We start from the raw sequence: 21,220 nt of genomic DNA, 5'->3' as shown, positions 1-21,220 counted from the left end.
TAAATATGCTTTGATGTAATTTTTTACGTTATCGGTTCAAAAAATAAATTTTAAAAATTTTTTTGTGGTAAAAACGTTCGAAGGGAAAAGGCTAACATCTTAAACGCAATTTTGAATATTTTTATATCATTCTACTCAGAATTAAATTTCCTATCCAATTATGCTTAGATGTATTTTTTTACGTTTCCGGTTCAAAAAATAATATTTTTGTCGCGAAAATTTTTGAAGGGAATCTTAAGTTTAATTTTAAAAATTTTTATATCATTGAACTCAGGATTAAATTTCCTATCTAAATATGCTTTGATGTAATTTTTTACGTTATCGGTTCAAAAAATAAATTTAAAAAATTTTTTTGTGGTAAAAACGTTCGAAGGGAAAAGGCTAACATCTTAAACGCAATTTTAAGTATTTTTATATCATTCTACTCAGAATTAAATTTCCTATATAATTATGCTTAGATGTATTTTTTTACGTTTCCTGTTTAAAAAATAATATTTCTGTCGATAAAATGTTCGAAGGGAAAAGGCTAACATCTTAAATTTAATTTTAAATATTTTTATATCATTGAACTCAGAATTAAATTTCCTATCTAAATATGCTTTGATGTAATTTTTTACGTTATCGGTTCAAAAAATAATTTTTAAAAATTTTTTTGTGGTAAAAACGTTCGAAGGGAAAAGGCTAACATCTTAAACGCAATTTTGAATATTTTTATATCATTCTACTCAGAATTAAATTTCCTATCCAATTATGCTTAGATGTATTTTTTTACGTTTCCGGTTCAAAAAATAATATTTCTGTCGCGAAAATATTCGAAGGGAAAAGGCTAACATCTTAAGTTTAATTTTAAAAATTTTTATATCATTGAACTCAGGATTAAATTTCCTATCTAAATATGCTTTAAAAAATAAATTTTAAAAATTCTTTGGTGGTAAAAACGTTCGAAGGGAAAAGGCTAACATCTTAAATGCAATTTTAAGTATTTTTATATCATTCTACTCAGAATTAAATTTCCTATTCAATTATGCTTAGATGTATTTTTTTACGTTTCCGGTTCAAAAAATAATATTTTTGTCGCGAAAATGTTCGAAGGGAAAAAGCTAACATCTTAAGTTTAATTTTATAAATTTTTATATCATTGAACTTAGAATTAAATTTCCTATCGAAATATTCTTTGACGTAATTTTTTACGTTATCGGTTCAAAAAATAAATTTTAAAAGTTTTTTTGTGGTAAAAACGTTCGAAGGGAAAAGGCTAACATCTTAAACGCAATTTTGAATATTTTTATATCATTGAACTCAGAATTAAATTTCCTATCTAAATATGCTTTGATGTAATTTTTTACGTTATCGGTTCAAAAAATAAATTTTAAAAGTTTTTTTGTGGTAAAAACGTTAGAAGGGAAAAGGCTAACATCTTAAACGCAATTTTGAATATTTTTATATCATTGAACTCAGAATTAAATTTCCTATCTAAATATGCTTTGATGTAATTTTTTACGTTATCGGTTCAAAAAATAAATTTTAATAATTTTTTTGTGGTAAAAACGTTCGAAGGGAAAAGTCTAACATCTTAAACGCAATTTTGAATATTTTTATATCATTCTACTCAGAATTAAATTTCCTATCCAATTATGCTTAGATGTATTTTTTTACGTTTCAGGTTCAAAAAATAATATTTTTGTCGCGAAAATGTTCGAAGGGAATCTTAAATTGAATTTTAAAAATTTTTATATCATTGAACTCAGGATTAAATTTCCTATCTAAATATGCTTTGATGTAATTTTTTACGTTATTGGTTCAAAAAATAAATTTTAAAAATTTTTTTGTGGTAAAAACGTTAGAAGGGAAATTCTAACATCTTAAACGCAATATATCATTCTACTCAGAATTAAATTTCCTATCCAATTATGCTTAGATGTATTTTTTTACGTTACCTGTTCAAAAAATAATATTTCTGTCGCGAAAATGTTCGAAGGGAAAAGGCTAACATCTTAAATTTAATTTTATAAATTTTTATATCATTGAACTTAGAATTAAATTTCCTATCTAAATATGCTTTGATGTAATTTTTTACGTTATCGGTTCAAAAAATAAATTTTAAAAATTTTTTTGTGGTAAAAACGTTCGAAGGGAAAAGGCTAACATCTTAAACGCAATTTTGAATATTTTTATATCATTCTACTCAGAATCAAATTTCCTATCCAATTATGCTTAGATGTATTTTTTTACGTTTCCGGTTCAAAAAATAATATTTTTGTCGCGAAAATGTTCGAAGGGAATCTTAAATTGAATTTTAAAAATTTTTATATCATTGAACTCAGGATTAAATTTCCTAACTAAATATGCTTTGATGTAATTTTTTACGTTATCGGTTCAAAAAATAAATTTTAATAATTTTTTTGTGGTAAAAACGTTCGAAGACAAAAGGCTAACATCTTAAACGCAATTTTGAATATTTTTATATCATTCTACTCAGAATTAAATTTCCTATCCAATTATGCTTAGATGTATTTTTTTACGTTTCCGGTTCAAAAAATAATATTTCTGTCGCGAAAATGTTCGAAGGGAAAAGGCTAACATCTTAGGTTTAATTTTAAAAATTTATATATCATTGAACTCAGAATTAAATTTCCTATCTAAATATGCTTTGATGTAATTTTTTACGTTATCGGTTCAAAAATAAATTTTAAAAATTTTTTTGTGGTAAAAACGTTCGAAGGGAAAAGGCTAACATCTTAAACGCAATTTTGAATATTTTTATATCATTCTACTCAGAATTAAATTTCCTATCCAATTATGCTTAGATGTATTTTTTTACGTTTCCGGTTCAAAAAATAATATTTTTGTCGCGAAAATTTTTGAAGGGAATCTTAAGTTTAATTTTAAAAATTTTTATATCATTGAACTCAGGATTAAATTTCCTATCTAAATATGCTTTGATGTAATTTTTTACGTTATCGGTTCAAAAAATAAATTTAAAAAATTTTTTTGTGGTAAAAACGTTCGAAGGGAAAAGGCTAACATCTTAAACGCAATTTTAAGTATTTTTATATCATTCTACTCAGAATTAAATTTCCTATATAATTATGCTTAGATGTATTTTTTTACGTTTCCGGTTTAAAAAATAATATTTCTGTCGATAAAATGTTCGAAGGGAAAAGGCTAACATCTTAAATTTAATTTTAAATATTTTTATATCATTGAACTCAGAATTAAATTTCCTATCTAAATATGCTTTGATGTAATTTTTTACGTTATCGGTTCAAAAAATAATTTTTAAAAATTTTTTTGTGGTAAAAACGTTCGAAGGGAAAAGGCTAACATCTTAAACGCAATTTTGAATATTTTTATATCATTCTACTCAGAATTAAATTTCCTATCCAATTATGCTTAGATGTATTTTTTTACGTTTCCGGTTCAAAAAATAATATTTTTGTCGCGAAAATGTTCGAAGGGAAAAGGCTAACATCTTAAGTTTAATTTTTAAAATTTTTATATCATTGAACTCAGGATTAAATTTCCTATCTAAATATGCTTTGATGTAATTTTTTACGTTATCGGTTCAAAAAATAAATTTTAATAATTTTTTTGTGGTAAAAACGTTCGAAGACAAAAGGCTAACATCTTAAACGCAATTTTGAATATTTTTATATCATTCTACTCAGTTATTAAATTTCCTATCAAATTATGCTTAGATGTATTTTTTTACGTTTCCGGTTCAAAAAATAATATTTCTGTCGCGAAAATGTTCGAAGGGAAAAGGCTAACATCTTAAGTTTAATTTTAAAAATTTTTATATCATTGAACTCAGGATTAAATTTCCTATCTAAATATGCTTTGAAATTTTTTACGTTATCGGTTCAAAAAATAAATTTTAAAAATTTTTTTGTGGTAAAAACGTTCGAAGGGAAAAGGCTAACATCTTAAACGCAATTTTAAGTATTTTTAGATCATTCTACTCAGAATTAAATTTCCTATCCAATTATGCTTAGATGTATTTTTTTACGTTAACGGTTCAAAAAATAATATTTTTGTCGCGAAAATGTTCGAAGGGAAAAGGCTAACATCTTAAGTTTAATTTTTAAAATTTTTATATCATTGAACTCAGGATTAAATTTCCTATCTAAATATGCTTTGATGTAATTTTTTACGTTATCGGTTCAAAAATAAAATTTTAATAATTTTTTTGTGGTAAAAACGTTCGAAGACAAAAGGCTAACATCTTAAACGCAATTTTGAATATTTTTATATCATTCTACTCAGAATTAAATTTCCTATCCAATTATGCTTAGATGTATTTTTTTACGTTTCCGGTTCAAAAAATAATATTTCTGTCGCGAAAATGTTAGAAGGGAAAAGGCTAACATCTTAAATTTAATTTTAAAAATTTTTATATCATTGAACTCAGGATTAAATTTCCTATCTAAATATGCTTTGATGTAATTTTTTACGTTATCGGTTCAAAAAATAAATTTAAAAAATTTTTTTGTGGTAAAAACGTTCGAAGAGAAAAGGCTAACATCTTAAACGCAATTTTAAGTATTTTTATATCATTCTACTCAGAATTAAATTTCCTATCCAATTATGCTTAGATGTATTTTTTTACGTTTCCGGTTCAAAAAATAATATTTCTGTCGCGAAAATGTTCGAAGGGAAAAGGCATACATCTTAAATTTAATTTTAAAAATTTTTATATCATTGAACTCAATATTAAATTTCCTATCTAAATATGCTTAGATGTAATTTTTTACGTTATCGGTTCAAAAAATAAATTTTAAAAATTTTTTGTGGTAAAAACGTTCGAAGGGAAAAGGCTAACATCTTAAACGCAATTTTGAATATTTTTTATCATTGAACTCAGGATTAAATTTCCTATCTAAATATGCTTTGATGTAATTTTTTACGTTATCGGTTCAAAAAATAAATTTTAAAAATTTTTTTGTGGTAAAAACGTTCGAAGGGAAAAGGCTAACATCTTAAACGCAATTTTGAATATTTTTATATCATTCTACTCAGAATTAAATTTCCTATCCAATTATGCTTAGATGTATTTTTTTAAGTTTCCGGTTCAAAAAATAATATTTCTGTCGCGAAAATGTTCGAAGGGAAAAGGCATACATCTTAAATTTAATTTTAAAAATTTTTATATCATTGAACTCAATATTAAATTTCCTATCTAAATATGCTTTGATGTAATTTTTTACGTTATCGGTTCAAAAAATAAATTTTAAAAATTTTTTTGTGGTAAAAACGTTCGAAGGGAAAAGGCTAACATCTTAAACGCAATTTTGAATATTTTTTTATCATTCTACTCAGAATTAAATTTCCTATCCAATTATGCTTAGATGTATTTTTTTACGTTAACGGTTCAAAAAATAATATTTTTGTCGCGAAAATGTTCGAAGGGAAAAGGCTAACATCTTAAATTTAATTTTAAAATTTTTTATATCATTGAACTCAGGATTAAATTTCCTATCTAAATATGCTTTGATGTAATTTTTTACGTTATCGGTTCAAAAAATAAATTTTAAAAATTTTTTTGTGGTAAAAACGTTCGAAGGGAAAAGGCTAACATCTTAAACGCAATTTTGAATATTTTTATATCATTCTACTCAGAATTAAATTTCCTATCCAATTATGCTTAGATGTATTTTTTTACGTTTCCGGTTCAAAAAATAATATTTCTGTCGCGAAAATGTTCGAAGGGAAAAGGCTAACATCTTAAATTTAATTTTAAAATTTTTTATATCATTGAACTCAGGATTAAATTTCCTATCTAAATATGCTTTGATGTAATTTTTTACGTTATCGGTTCAAAAAATAAATTTTAAAAATTTTTTTGTGGTAAAAACGTTCGAAGGGAAAAGGCTAACATCTTAAATGCAATATTAAGTATTTTTATATCATTCTACTCAGAATTAAATCTCCTATCCAATTATGCTTAGATGTATTTTTTTACGTTTCCGGTTCAAAAAATAATATTTCTGTCGCGAAAATATTCGAAGGGAAAAGGCTAACATCTTAAGTTTAATTTTAAAAATTTTTATATCATTGAACTCAGGATTAAATTTCCTATCTAAATATGCTTTAAAAAATAAATTTTAAAAATTCTTTGGTGGTAAAAACGTTCGAAGGGAAAAGGCTAACATCTTAAATGCAATTTTAAGTATTTTTATATCATTCTACTCAGAATTAAATTTCCTATTCAATTATGCTTAGATGTATTTTTTTACGTTTCCGGTTCAAAAAATAATATTTTTGTCGCGAAAATGTTCGAAGGGAAAAAGCTAACATCTTAAGTTTAATTTTATAAATTTTTATATCATTGAACTTAGAATTAAATTTCCTATCGAAATATCCTTTGACGTAATTTTTTACGTTATCGGTTCAAAAAATAAATTTTAAAAGTTTTTTTGTGGTAAAAACGTTCGAAGGGAAAAGGCTAACATCTTAAACGCAATTTTGAATATTTTTATATCATTGAACTCAGAATTTAATTTCCTATCTAAATATGCTTTGATGTAATTTTTTACGTTATCGGTTCAAAAAATAAATTTTAAAAGTTTTTTTGTGGTAAAAACGTTAGAAGGGAAAAGGCTAACATCTTAAACGCAATTTTGAATATTTTTATATCATTGAACTCCGAATTAAATTTCCTATCTAAATATGCTTTGATGTAATTTTTTACGTTATCGGTTCAAAAAATAAATTTTAATAATTTTTTTGTGGTAAAAACGTTCGAAGGGAAAAGTCTAACATCTTAAACGCAATTTTGAATATTTTTATATCATTCTACTCAGAATTAAATTTCCTATCCAATTATGCTTAGATGTATTTTTTTACGTTTCAGGTTCAAAAAATAATATTTTTGTCGCGAAAATGTTCGAAGGGAATCTTAAATTGAATTTTAAAAATTTTTATATCATTGAACTCAGGATTAAATTTCCTATCTAAATATGCTTTGATGTAATTTTTTACGTTATTGGTTCAAAAAATAAATTTTAAAAATTTTTTTGTGGTAAAAACGTTAGAAGGGAAATTCTAACATCTTAAACGCAATTTTGAGTATTTTTATATCATTCTACTCAGAATTAAATTTCCTATCCAATTATGCTTAGATGTATTTTTTTACGTTTCCGGTTCAAAAAATAATATTTCTGTCGCGAAAATGTTCGAAGGGAAAAGGCTAACATCTTAAATTTAATTTTATAAATTTTTATATCATTGAACTTAGAATTAAATTTCCTATCTAAATATGCTTTGATGTAATTTTTTACGTTATCGGTTCAAAAAATAAATTTTAAAAATTTTTTTGTGGTAAAAACGTTCGAAGGGAAAAGGCTAACATCTTAAACGCAATTTTGAATATTTTTATATCATTCTACTCAGAATCAAATTTCCTATCCAATTATGCTTAGATGTATTTTTTTACGTTTCCGGTTCAAAAAATAATATTTTTGTCGCGAAAATGTTCGAAGGGAATCTTAAATTGAATTTTAAAAATTTTTATATCATTGAACTCAGGATTAAATTTCCTAACTAAATATGCTTTGATGTAATTTTGTTATCGGTTCAAAAAATAAATTTTAATAATTTTTTTGTGGTAAAAACGTTCGAAGACAAAAGGCTAACATCTTAAACGCAATTTTGAATATTTTTATATCATTCTACTCAGAATTAAATTTCCTATCCAATTATGCTTAGATGTATTTTTTTACGTTTCCGGTTCAAAAAATAATATTTCTGTCGCGAAAATGTTCGAAGGGAAAAGGCTAACATCTTAGGTTTAATTTTAAAAATTTATATATCATTGAACTCAGAATTAAATTTCCTATCTAAATATGCTTTGATGTAATTTTTTACGTTATCGGTTCAAAAAATAAATTTTAAAAATTTTTTTGTGGTAAAAACGTTCGAAGGGAAAAGGCTAACATCTTAAACGCAATTTTGAATATTTTTATATCATTCTACTCAGAATTAAATTTCCTATCCAATTATGCTTAGATGTATTTTTTTACGTTTCCGGTTCAAAAAATAATATTTTTGTCGCGAAAATTTTTGAAGGGAATCTTAAGTTTAATTTTAAAAATTTTTATATCATTGAACTCAGGATTAAATTTCCTATCTAAATATGCTTTGATGTAATTTTTTACGTTATCGGTTCAAAAAATAAATTTAAAAAATTTTTTTGTGGTAAAAACGTTCGAAGGGAAAAGGCTAACATCTTAAACGCAATTTTAAGTATTTTTATATCATTCTACTCAGAATTAAATTTCCTATATAATTATGCTTAGATGTATTTTTTTACGTTTCCTGTTTAAAAAATAATATTTCTGTCGATAAAATGTTCGAAGGGAAAAGGCTAACATCTTAAATTTAATTTTAAATATTTTTATATCATTGAACTCAGAATTAAATTTCCTATCTAAATATGCTTTGATGTAATTTTTTACGTTATCGGTTCAAAAAATAATTTTTAAAAATTTTTTTGTGGTAAAAACGTTCGAAGGGAAAAGGCTAACATCTTAAACGCAATTTTGAATATTTTTATATCATTCTACTCAGAATTAAATTTCCTATCCAATTATGCTTAGATGTATTTTTTTACGTTTCCGGTTCAAAAAATAATATTTCTGTCGCGAAAATATTCGAAGGGAAAAGGCTAACATCTTAAGTTTAATTTTAAAAATTTTTATATCATTGAACTCAGGATTAAATTTCCTATCTAAATATGCTTTAAAAAATAAATTTTAAAAATTCTTTGGTGGTAAAAACGTTCGAAGGGAAAAGGCTAACATCTTAAATGCAATTTTAAGTATTTTTATATCATTCTACTCAGAATTAAATTTCCTATTCAATTATGCTTAGATGTATTTTTTTACGTTTCCGGTTCAAAAAATAATATTTTTGTCGCGAAAATGTTCGAAGGGAAAAAGCTAACATCTTAAGTTTAATTTTATAAATTTTTATATCATTGAACTTAGAATTAAATTTCCTATCGAAATATTCTTTGACGTAATTTTTTACGTTATCGGTTCAAAAAATAAATTTTAAAAGTTTTTTTGTGGTAAAAACGTTCGAAGGGAAAAGGCTAACATCTTAAACGCAATTTTGAATATTTTTATATCATTGAACTCAGAATTAAATTTCCTATCTAAATATGCTTTGATGTAATTTTTTACGTTATCGGTTCAAAAAATAAATTTTAAAAGTTTTTTTGTGGTAAAAACGTTAGAAGGGAAAAGGCTAACATCTTAAACGCAATTTTGAATATTTTTATATCATTGAACTCAGAATTAAATTTCCTATCTAAATATGCTTTGATGTAATTTTTTACGTTATCGGTTCAAAAAATAAATTTTAATAATTTTTTTGTGGTAAAAACGTTCGAAGGGAAAAGTCTAACATCTTAAACGCAATTTTGAATATTTTTATATCATTCTACTCAGAATTAAATTTCCTATCCAATTATGCTTAGATGTATTTTTTTACGTTTCAGGTTCAAAAAATAATATTTTTGTCGCGAAAATGTTCGAAGGGAATCTTAAATTGAATTTTAAAAATTTTTATATCATTGAACTCAGGATTAAATTTCCTATCTAAATATGCTTTGATGTAATTTTTTACGTTATTGGTTCAAAAAATAAATTTTAAAAATTTTTTTGTGGTAAAAACGTTAGAAGGGAAATTCTAACATCTTAAACGCAATATATCATTCTACTCAGAATTAAATTTCCTATCCAATTATGCTTAGATGTATTTTTTTACGTTACCTGTTCAAAAAATAATATTTCTGTCGCGAAAATGTTCGAAGGGAAAAGGCTAACATCTTAAATTTAATTTTATAAATTTTTATATCATTGAACTTAGAATTAAATTTCCTATCTAAATATGCTTTGATGTAATTTTTTACGTTATCGGTTCAAAAAATAAATTTTAAAAATTTTTTTGTGGTAAAAACGTTCGAAGGGAAAAGGCTAACATCTTAAACGCAATTTTGAATATTTTTATATCATTCTACTCAGAATCAAATTTCCTATCCAATTATGCTTAGATGTATTTTTTTACGTTTCCGGTTCAAAAAATAATATTTTTGTCGCGAAAATGTTCGAAGGGAATCTTAAATTGAATTTTAAAAATTTTTATATCATTGAACTCAGGATTAAATTTCCTAACTAAATATGCTTTGATGTAATTTTTTACGTTATCGGTTCAAAAAATAAATTTTAATAATTTTTTTGTGGTAAAAACGTTCGAAGACAAAAGGCTAACATCTTAAACGCAATTTTGAATATTTTTATATCATTCTACTCAGAATTAAATTTCCTATCCAATTATGCTTAGATGTATTTTTTTACGTTTCCGGTTCAAAAAATAATATTTCTGTCGCGAAAATGTTCGAAGGGAAAAGGCTAACATCTTAGGTTTAATTTTAAAAATTTATATATCATTGAACTCAGAATTAAATTTCCTATCTAAATATGCTTTGATGTAATTTTTTACGTTATCGGTTCAAAAATAAATTTTAAAAATTTTTTTGTGGTAAAAACGTTCGAAGGGAAAAGGCTAACATCTTAAACGCAATTTTGAATATTTTTATATCATTCTACTCAGAATTAAATTTCCTATCCAATTATGCTTAGATGTATTTTTTTACGTTTCCGGTTCAAAAAATAATATTTTTGTCGCGAAAATTTTTGAAGGGAATCTTAAGTTTAATTTTAAAAATTTTTATATCATTGAACTCAGGATTAAATTTCCTATCTAAATATGCTTTGATGTAATTTTTTACGTTATCGGTTCAAAAAATAAATTTAAAAAATTTTTTTGTGGTAAAAACGTTCGAAGGGAAAAGGCTAACATCTTAAACGCAATTTTAAGTATTTTTATATCATTCTACTCAGAATTAAATTTCCTATATAATTATGCTTAGATGTATTTTTTTACGTTTCCGGTTTAAAAAATAATATTTCTGTCGATAAAATGTTCGAAGGGAAAAGGCTAACATCTTAAATTTAATTTTAAATATTTTTATATCATTGAACTCAGAATTAAATTTCCTATCTAAATATGCTTTGATGTAATTTTTTACGTTATCGGTTCAAAAAATAATTTTTAAAAATTTTTTTGTGGTAAAAACGTTCGAAGGGAAAAGGCTAACATCTTAAACGCAATTTTGAATATTTTTATATCATTCTACTCAGAATTAAATTTCCTATCCAATTATGCTTAGATGTATTTTTTTACGTTTCCGGTTCAAAAAATAATATTTTTGTCGCGAAAATGTTCGAAGGGAAAAGGCTAACATCTTAAGTTTAATTTTTAAAATTTTTATATCATTGAACTCAGGATTAAATTTCCTATCTAAATATGCTTTGATGTAATTTTTTACGTTATCGGTTCAAAAAATAAATTTTAATAATTTTTTTGTGGTAAAAACGTTCGAAGACAAAAGGCTAACATCTTAAACGCAATTTTGAATATTTTTATATCATTCTACTCAGTTATTAAATTTCCTATCAAATTATGCTTAGATGTATTTTTTTACGTTTCCGGTTCAAAAAATAATATTTCTGTCGCGAAAATGTTCGAAGGGAAAAGGCTAACATCTTAAGTTTAATTTTAAAAATTTTTATATCATTGAACTCAGGATTAAATTTCCTATCTAAATATGCTTTGAAATTTTTTACGTTATCGGTTCAAAAAATAAATTTTAAAAATTTTTTTGTGGTAAAAACGTTCGAAGGGAAAAGGCTAACATCTTAAACGCAATTTTAAGTATTTTTAGATCATTCTACTCAGAATTAAATTTCCTATCCAATTATGCTTAGATGTATTTTTTTACGTTAACGGTTCAAAAAATAATTATTTTTGTCGCGAAAATGTTCGAAGGGAAAAGGCTAACATCTTAAGTTTAATTTTTAAAATTTTTATATCATTGAACTCAGGATTAAATTTCCTATCTAAATATGCTTTGATGTAATTTTTTACGTTATCGGTTCAAAAATAAAATTTTAATAATTTTTTTGTGGTAAAAACGTTCGAAGACAAAAGGCTAACATCTTAAACGCAATTTTGAATATTTTTATATCATTCTACTCAGAATTAAATTTCCTATCCAATTATGCTTAGATGTATTTTTTTACGTTTCCGGTTCAAAAAATAATATTTCTGTCGCGAAAATGTTAGAAGGGAAAAGGCTAACATCTTAAATTTAATTTTAAAAATTTTTATATCATTGAACTCAGGATTAAATTTCCTATCTAAATATGCTTTGATGTAATTTTTTACGTTATCGGTTCAAAAAATAAATTTAAAAAATTTTTTTGTGGTAAAAACGTTCGAAGAGAAAAGGCTAACATCTTAAACGCAATTTTAAGTATTTTTATATCATTCTACTCAGAATTAAATTTCCTATCCAATTATGCTTAGATGTATTTTTTTACGTTTCCGGTTCAAAAAATAATATTTCTGTCGCGAAAATGTTCGAAGGGAAAAGGCATACATCTTAAATTTAATTTTAAAAATATTTATATCATTGAACTCAATATTAAATTTCCTATCTAAATATGCTTAGATGTAATTTTTTACGTTATCGGTTCAAAAAATAAATTTTAAAAATTTTTTGTGGTAAAAACGTTCGAAGGGAAAAGGCTAACATCTTAAACGCAATTTTGAATATTTTTTATCATTGAACTCAGGATTAAATTTCCTATCTAAATATGCTTTGATGTAATTTTTTACGTTATCGGTTCAAAAAATAAATTTTAAAAATTTTTTTGTGGTAAAAACGTTCGAAGGGAAAAGGCTAACATCTTAAACGCAATTTTGAATATTTTTATATCATTCTACTCAGAATTAAATTTCCTATCCAATTATGCTTAGATGTATTTTTTTAAGTTTCCGGTTCAAAAAATAATATTTCTGTCGCGAAAATGTTCGAAGGGAAAAGGCATACATCTTAAATTTAATTTTAAAAATTTTTATATCATTGAACTCAATATTAAATTTCCTATCTAAATATGCTTTGATGTAATTTTTTACGTTATCGGTTCAAAAAATAAATTTTAAAAATTTTTTTGTGGTAAAAACGTTCGAAGGGAAAAGGCTAACATCTTAAACGCAATTTTGAATATTTTTTTATCATTCTACTCAGAATTAAATTTCCTATCCAATTATGCTTAGATGTATTTTTTTACGTTTACGGTTCAAAAAATAATATTTCTGTCGCGAAAATGTTTCAAGGGAAAAGGCTAACATCTTAAGTTTAATTTTAAAAATTTTTATATCATTGAACTCAGGATTAAATTTCCTATCTAAATATGCTTTGAAATTTTTTACGTTATCGGTTCAAAAAATAAATTTTAAAAATTTTTTTGTGGTAAAAACGTTCGAAGGGAAAAGGCTAACATCTTAAACGCAATTTTAAGTATTTTTAGATCATTCTACTCAGAATTAAATTTCCTATCCAATTATGCTTAGATGTATTTTTTTACGTTAACGGTTCAAAAAATAATATTTTTGTCGCGAAAATGTTCGAAGGGAAAAGGCTAACATCTTAAGTTTAATTTTTAAAATTTTTATATCATTGAACTCAGGATTAAATTTCCTATCTAAATATGCTTTGATGTAATTTTTTACGTTATCGGTTCAAAAATAAAATTTTAATAATTTTTTTGTGGTAAAAACGTTCGAAGACAAAAGGCTAACATCTTAAACGCAATTTTGAATATTTTTATATCATTCTACTCAGAATTAAATTTCCTATCCAATTATGCTTAGATGTATTTTTTTACGTTTCCGGTTCAAAAAATAATATTTCTGTCGCGAAAATGTTAGAAGGGAAAAGGCTAACATCTTAAATTTAATTTTAAAAATTTTTATATCATTGAACTCAGGATTAAATTTCCTATCTAAATATGCTTTGATGTAATTTTTTACGTTATCGGTTCAAAAAATAAATTTAAAAAATTTTTTTGTGGTAAAAACGTTCGAAGAGAAAAGGCTAACATCTTAAACGCAATTTTAAGTATTTTTATATCATTCTACTCAGAATTAAATTTCCTATCCAATTATGCTTAGATGTATTTTTTTACGTTTCCGGTTCAAAAAATAATATTTCTGTCGCGAAAATGTTCGAAGGGAAAAGGCATACATCTTAAATTTAATTTTAAAAATTTTTATATCATTGAACTCAATATTAAATTTCCTATCTAAATATGCTTAGATGTAATTTTTTACGTTATCGGTTCAAAAAATAAATTTTAAAAATTTTTTGTGGTAAAAACGTTCGAAGGGAAAAGGCTAACATCTTAAACGCAATTTTGAATATTTTTTATCATTGAACTCAGGATTAAATTTCCTATCTAAATATGCTTTGATGTAATTTTTTACGTTATCGGTTCAAAAAATAAATTTTAAAAATTTTTTTGTGGTAAAAACGTTCGAAGGGAAAAGGCTAACATCTTAAACGCAATTTTGAATATTTTTATATCATTCTACTCAGAATTAAATTTCCTATCCAATTATGCTTAGATGTATTTTTTTAAGTTTCCGGTTCAAAAAATAATATTTCTGTCGCGAAAATGTTCGAAGGGAAAAGGCATACATCTTAAATTTAATTTTAAAAATTTTTATATCATTGAACTCAATATTAAATTTCCTATCTAAATATGCTTTGATGTAATTTTTTACGTTATCGGTTCAAAAAATAAATTTTAAAAATTTTTTTGTGGTAAAAACGTTCGAAGGGAAAAGGCTAACATCTTAAACGCAATTTTGAATATTTTTTTATCATTCTACTCAGAATTAAATTTCCTATCCAATTATGCTTAGATGTATTTTTTTACGTTTCCGGTTCAAAAAATAATATTTCTGTCGCGAAAATGTTCGAAGGGAAAAGGCTAACATCTTAAGTTTAATTTTAAAAATTTTTATATCATTGAACTCAGGATTAAATTTCCTATCTAAATATGCTTTGAAATTTTTTACGTTATCGGTTCAAAAAATAAATTTTAAAAATTTTTTTGTGGTAAAAACGTTCGAAGGGAAAAGGCTAACATCTTAAACGCAATTTTAAGTATTTTTAGATCATTCTACTCAGAATTAAATTTCCTATCCAATTATGCTTAGATGTATTTTTTTACGTTAACGGTTCAAAAAATAATATTTTTGTCGCGAAAATGTTCGAAGGGAAAAGGCTAACATCTTAAGTTTAATTTTTAAAATTTTTATATCATTGAACTCAGGATTAAATTTCCTATCTAAATATGCTTTGATGTAATTTTTTACGTTATCGGTTCAAAAATAAAATTAATAATTTTTTTGTGGTAAAAACGTTCGAAGACAAAAGGCTAACATCTTAAACGCAATTTTGAATATTTTTATATCATTCTACTCAGAATTAAATTTCCTATCCAATTATGCTTAGATGTATTTTTTTACGTTTCCGGTTCAAAAAATAATATTTCTGTCGCGAAAATGTTAGAAGGGAAAAGGTTAACATCTTAAATTTAATTTTAAAAATTTTTATATCATTGAACTCAGGATTAAATTTCCTATCTAAATATGCTTTGATGTAATTTTTTACGTTATCGGTTCAAAAAATAAATTTAAAAAATTTTTTTGTGGTAAAAACGTTCGAAGAGAAAAGGCTAACATCTTAAACGCAATTTTAAGTATTTTTATATCATTCTACTCAGAATTAAATTTCCTATCCAATTATGCTTAGATGTATTTTTTTACGTTTCCGGTTCAAAAAATAATATTTCTGTCGCGAAAATGTTCGAAGGGAAAAGGCTAACATCTTAAATTTAATTTTAAAATTTTTTATATCATTGAACTCAGGATTAAATTTCCTATCTAAATATGCTTTGATGTAATTTTTTACGTTATCGGTTCAAAAAATAAATTTTAAAAATTCTTTTGTGGTAAAAACGTTCGAAGGGAAAAGGCTAACATCTTAAACGCAATTTTGAATATTTTTATATCATTCTACTCAGAATTAAATTTTATGCCTTAAATATATAGTAAAAGTTCAAAAATGACGATTATGACAATTGTCACTTTTCTATAGTACATTTTCACTGAAATTTTAATTTAACATGTTTATAAAATATATTTTTACCCATTTGCCTTAAAAAATTTTAAAAAGTTCAATAATGACGATTATGACAATTGTCACTTTCCTATTGTACATCTTCAATGAAATTTAATTTAACATGTTTACAAAATATATTTTTACCCATTTGCCTTAAAAAAATTCAAAAAAGTTCAAAAATGTCGATTATGACAATTATCACTTTTCTATGATACATTTTCACTGAAATTTTAATTTAACATGTTTACAAAATATATTTTTACCCATTTGCCTTAAAAAAATTCAAAAAAGTACAAAAATGACGATTATGACAATTGTCACTTTTCTATGATACATTTTCACTAAAATTTTAATTTAACATGTTTACAAAATATATTTTTACCCATTTGCCTTAAAAAAATTCAAAAAAGTTCAAAAATAACGATTATGACAAATGTCACTTTCCTATGGTACATCTTCACTAAAATTTTAATTTAACATGTTTGCAAAATATATTTTTAACCATTTGCCTTAAAAAATTGAAAAAAGTTCAAAACTAACGATTATGACAATTGTCACTTTCCTATGGTACATCTTCACTGAAATTTTAATTTAACATGTTTACAATATATATTTTTACCCATTTGCCTTAAAAAAATAGAAAAAGGTTCAAAAATGACGATTATGACAATTGTCACTTTCCTATGGTACATCTTCACTAAAATTTTAATTTAACATGTTTGCAAAATATATTTTTACATATTTGCCTTAAAAAATAAACTTCAAGTCTGAGTCGAAAAAAACGACCCATATTTTGGGTCGAGATCGTTTTTTTCGTCTTGGACTCGGGTCGAGGTCGAAAAAAACGACCCATATTTTGGGTTGAGGTCGTTTTTTTTGGCTTGAACTCTGGTCGAGGTCGAAAAAACGACCCGAACTTTGGTTCGGCGTCACGACTCGCGGCGTTTTAACAACACTAATTGACATATAAGCAAGACAGATAAACAACCAATTAAACCGACGATCGCGGTAACTGGATTTCTCAGAGAGGGGAATGTTAGAGATGATTATTTAAAATGAAATTAAAATAAATTAATTATATTAATTAAAATAAAATTAAAATAATTATAGTATATGAATATATCGCGATTTCTACTTATGACCTTTTATAAATATACCGCGATTTCTACTTATGACCTTTTATAAAATATATCGCGACTTTTATAAACTTATTTCATTTTATTTATTTTATATTCAAATTCATATTATTTTATGACTATATAAACTTTAAAATTTAGACATGTTCAATAATGTTAAATTAATCTTTTATAAATAAAAATTAGTGTTTTCAACTTGGCCTGCACCGTGTCTATTTAACAATAACAATGTCTTAAATTTAATTTTATATTCCATTTATTTCTATTATAATTTAATAACAATATCTTAAATTTAATTTTATATTTAGAAAAAAATTTAAATTTGTAATAGAAATCATATTGGGTAAAATTTAAAATACTTGAAAATTTTTTAATTTAAATATGGACCAGACATTGGCCTGAAATTTTTTTTTCTCAAACCTGGCCAACCCATATAATTTTGTATATTTTTCCCAAGCCTGGAGATAGCTAAATCTCTGAAAACCATATTGTTTGGAAAATTTTTTCAAGCCCGCCAATGACCATAATAATTTTGTTAGTTGAGATCTGAAATAAAATATATAAAAGTCATAATTCATTTAAAAATAAAATCAGAATATGAAAGTTGCATGGGCTTAGTTTTTTAATCAGGCCTGGCGATTTCTGCAAAAAAAATTTCAGGCCAATGTCTAGCCATATTTAAAATTAAAAAATTTTCAAGCATCTCTATTTTTAATTTTACCCAATATGATTCCTATTACAAATTTAAATTTTGATATTTCTAGTACATACTCACGGTATACATTGCAACAATTTTACCTCTTTTTCTCCTAAATTTTAATATTTATATAAAATTTATTAATAAAGTATATTTAGTACCATACACACAAACTAAATAATTACACTTCAACCCCGTCAGCTAATCTATATATATAATCACCGTAATCAAGAAATGAACGTTTTCGTATATATCCTTAATGTTAATTTTTATTTTTCTCATCAACTTTCCTATCTTCTTAATGTTAATTTTTATTTTTCCTATCAACTTTCCTATCTTCTTAATGTTAATGTTTTTTTTCCTATCAACTTTCCTATCTTCTTAATGTTAAATAAATCGATGGAGACTATATCTATCTAATGTTAAATTTTAAGAAAATATTTTGTACATAACGGGATTCGAACCCATGACTTAACGTTTTAAAGGCAAGCGTTCTTCTCGCTCAACCACCTTCTATATTAAATTTTGTAATATAATCTTTCTTATATTCTTTATTATTATTCTATTATTTTATATTTTTATTGGTTTATTAATCTTTATTTTTATTGGTTTATTAAGGTCTTATTTCATTGGTTTAAATTTATTTTCTTTCTATTTTATTGGTTTAAATTTATTTTCTTTGTTTTATTAATTAATAATCAACCATTTTTATTAACGATTTTTTTTTAATTAACGATTTTTAAGAAGATCATAACCTTTTTTATATTTTTAAGAAGATAGTCAAGTATAATTATTTTATTAATAAAATTTAATATTATATATATAGATTATCATGGAAAATATAAATATTTATACAAATTAAAAATTTGTTCAAATTCTTTTGTATCAAGTGAAATCCAACTACATTTTATATTAAAACTAAGTTCCTAAATCAGTGTCAACCATCAATCATGTAGGTTTATATTACCTGTTTTATAATTCAGTGTCAACCCTTCGATCATGTAGGTTTATATTACCTGTTTTATACCATGGAACACTTAATGTAGGATTAAGCAAATGTACCTCTCAAAAAAACCTAAAATTATGATTGTACCTACAAAATATGCTCAAATAAATAACGTAAGTATTTATTAAAATATTAATTAACCATTTTTAAATTTTAAAAATGTTTAATAATTATTTTATTATTACATGTAGGTTTATATTACCTGTTTTATACCATGGAAAACTTAATGTAGGGTTAAGCAAATGTACCTCTCAATAAGTTAAAGAAATAACCTTTTTTAAATTTTTAAGAAGATGTTTTAAGTTAAAGAAATAACCTTTTTTTAATTTTTAAGAATATGTTTTAAGTTAAAAAAATAACCTTTTTTAAATTTTTAAGAAGATAAAATTATTTCTTATCATGTCAAGTATAATTATTTTATTAATAAAATTTAACTTAAAAATATGGCCATGAGATATTGTGAGATGAACATAAATAAATATAAATTAGGTTTTAGGTTAAAGAAATACAAGATTTTTAAGATTTGTAAAAAATAATTGACACTTTAAAGATTAATAGCAAAAAATAAATAAATACAAGATTACAGACATATATAAATGAGGATAGACAGATGCCAAATTAGGCAAAAATATGAAATAATGAGGAGCTAGGAATGAATGAATCATTTCAAATTTTTAAAAATGACAATATTTACCCTGTTCATATAAAAATATGAGAAAATTTTTTCCGGTGAAACGAAATAAAATTTATTATCCTCAATTACAATATAGAATACCAAGATTCAATACTATATTAGAAGTTATTATTATAATGTATATTTATTTTTTTAGATCAAACTATAACATCGGTGGCGGGTATGCCATGTAAACACTAATTGAAGTCCTATGAAGAATATTTAAAGTTATGGAATTATTTTCAAGAAGCTTTACATTTATCAGAAGATCCTCAAAATAAGATATTTTGTTAATTATGTACTTCCAGCTTATACAATTTATAATTATAACATGAATTTTCTTATCTTATATACATTTGAATCATGGTCAGTACATAGATAGTTACATCTAAAGAAAGGTTTTGGTACTTGTGTAACCCTAATTATGGACATATATAGAACTGTAATGATCTTGAATTTGTGAATCCCTTAATCACACCTAAAGAAAGGTTTTGGTACCTGTGGAACCCTAATTATGGACATGTTTTTTAGAACTGTAATGATATTGCATCTATAAATCCCTTTTAAGGAAGTAGCATTTATTAATTATAATGTAGATAAATACATCTTTTTTTACACATATATCTTTTAACTGGAATAGTTACATTTGATCTATTTTAACTTTGTTGTGTATATCAGATAGATCTAAAAGACCACACAAATTGGTTATTGAACATTTCATTCCACTCTTGATTATACATAGAATATCTTTATTCTTTATAAGGATTAAAAGACATGCAATTTTATATTGAAAATTTTTTATTCCACTCAGTAAGTATAAAAATAACCATACAATTAGATTTATTATAATATTCTACACTTCCTTTTGCAATTATAAGTTTACTTACACATATACCTTCTAAACAAGAATGGTTACATTTGATCTATTTTAAATTGTTGAGTATATCAGATCCAAAGTTAAGTGAAGGGTCACACAATTAGATATATTGAATTCCTTATTCTTGTAAATATAAGAACCAAAAGATCACACAATTAGGTTATTGAACATTTCATTCCACTCTTGATTGTATATATCTACATCCTTTTGCAATTTATAAGAGCAAAGGATCATCCAATACTAAATATCTTTATCACACTCAATTCCCTTTAAAGCTGAAATGGTTACATTAAATTGAACATAGACTATGATTACTGTATTGTATGGGTTGAATCATTAATAAAAAAATAACACTATATCTACTATTCAGGCAAATTTTTTTATTTTAATCATATTTATTTACAGATTCTATGAACATTAAATCTCAATAGTGATCGTAATCATCAAAACTTACATCAAAGAATTTAAACTTAAAATCAGCCATCACCCACCTTTAAAGTAATTAAATTATACTGTAGTTCTCGGGTATAGGCTCTTTTTTACCCCACTCTTTTTTACTAAGCCTATAGAGGTTTAAGAAACTTTTTTCGAAATGTTGCGCCTACAAGTACGTGCGGCTTGCCCACAAACGTATGAAGGGCTTCTCATTTTTCTTCCACTAATTAACTATCGAGTTTGATGGATTTTGAGGAAAACCTAGCGTAGCTCTGTTGTACCCACAACCAGAGG

Source organism: Gordionus sp. m RMFG-2023, chromosome 3, assembly GCF_954871325.1.
Source record: "Gordionus sp. m RMFG-2023 chromosome 3, tfGorSpeb1-WG-v2, whole genome shotgun sequence".
Lineage (NCBI taxonomy): Eukaryota > Metazoa > Nematomorpha > Gordioida > Chordodea > Parachordodidae > Gordionus > Gordionus sp. m RMFG-2023.
This window is presented reverse-complemented; position numbering follows the sequence as displayed.